The sequence below is a fragment of the Pelobates fuscus genome, chromosome 8 (genome assembly GCF_036172605.1).
Source record: "Pelobates fuscus isolate aPelFus1 chromosome 8, aPelFus1.pri, whole genome shotgun sequence".
Taxonomy (NCBI): domain Eukaryota; kingdom Metazoa; phylum Chordata; class Amphibia; order Anura; family Pelobatidae; genus Pelobates; species Pelobates fuscus.
In genome coordinates, this window is record NC_086324.1 from 7080553 (window position 1) to 7082243 (window position 1691).

Here is a 1691-nt window from a genome sequence, read left to right on the forward strand (position 1 = left end):
AAGATGTTTGCATAGGCCTTCCTTTGTAGTCTATGCTTAGGACAAAGCAGGGTTATTCAGCAGGCTTTAAATCTGCCTTGGAATGCAAAACAAGGAAAAGCCCCAAATGTATTAAAAAATTGCCGTTCAGCGACAAATTCAACTGAATTGCCCAAAATGCCCACTTGCATGTATATATTAACTTGGGAAGTGCCAACCATACTTATTATGCAAGCTAATTCTAATAACAGAACCCTGACTGGATGGGAAGTAAGAAGTTATAATATTCTGAAACATACACATTTCAGTTTAATATTGGGGTGATGATGGGGTAATATATTTCTGGAGATAACTAGTTTGCCCGTGGTTTTTAACGAAAGTGTTGAATTTCTTGAACCGCCATGAATTATCCCTTAAAACTAATTTTAGTGAATAATGTCCATATAATAATAAAAATGCTGCAACTCATCAACAAGGATCCAACACTGAAGCTATAAACATTAGGACAACATTAAAAGGACAGCACTGCACAGACTCACTGGCCCTCGTTACAGGAACCGGCCAGTATGGCAGCACTGCACAGACTCAGTGGCCCTTGTTACAGGAACCGGCCAGTATGGCAGCACTGCACAGACTCAGTGGCCCTTGTTACAGGAACCGGCCAGTATGGCAGCACTGCACAGACTCACTGGCCCTCGTTACTGGAAGGGGCCAGGATGGCCGCACTACACAAACTCACTGGCCCTCGTTACAGGAACCGGCTAGTATGGCAGCACTGCACAGACTCACTGGCCCTCGTTACAGGAACCGGCTAGTACGGCAGCACTGCACAGACTCACTGGCCCTCGTTACAGGAACCGGCTAGTATGGCAGCACTGCACAGACTCACTGGCCCTCGTTACAGGAACCGGCCAGTATGGCAGCACTGCACAGACTCACTGGCCCTCGTTACAGGAACCGGCCAGTATGGCAGCACTGCACAGACTCACTGGCCCTCGTTACAGGAACCGGCTAGTACGGCAGCACTGCACAGACTCACTGGCCCTCGTTACAGGAACCGGCTAGTATGGCAGCACTGCACAGACTCACTGGCCCTTGTTACAGGAACCGGACAGTATGGCAGCACTGCACAGACTCACTGTCCCTTGTTACTGGAAGGGGCCAGTATGGCCGCACTGCACAGACTCACCGGCCCTCGTTACAGGAACCGGCTAGTACGGCAGCACTGCACAGACTCACTGGCCCTCGTTACTGGAAGGGGCCAGTATGGCCGCACTGCACAGACTCACTGGCCCTTGTTACAGGAACCGGACAGTATGGCCGCACTGCACAGACTTACTGGCACTATAGCCCACTCTCAGGATTTAGACCAGGCCCTGGTCACTGGGATATCTCCCCCTCACCAGAAGCAGGGAGTCTCTCCCTCCCTCCTCCCCTCCCCCCACACCTATCCACCCACCCACCCACCCCAAATGTACACATGCAGGCTGTAGATAGAACGCTCTGTATTTTGTAATAACAGACATGCCAGGAAATGGATGGGTGTGAATCAAACTACCCAACACAAGACACCACACAATATGAATTCCCATATAGAAATGTACAAAGGTCATCAAGTAGACAGACTGGCTGAGGATCACGTGTGCTCGCCTACATTTCCCAGAATTCTATGCCAATTACTCTTAAGCAAACAAAAGATTCAGACACAAAGT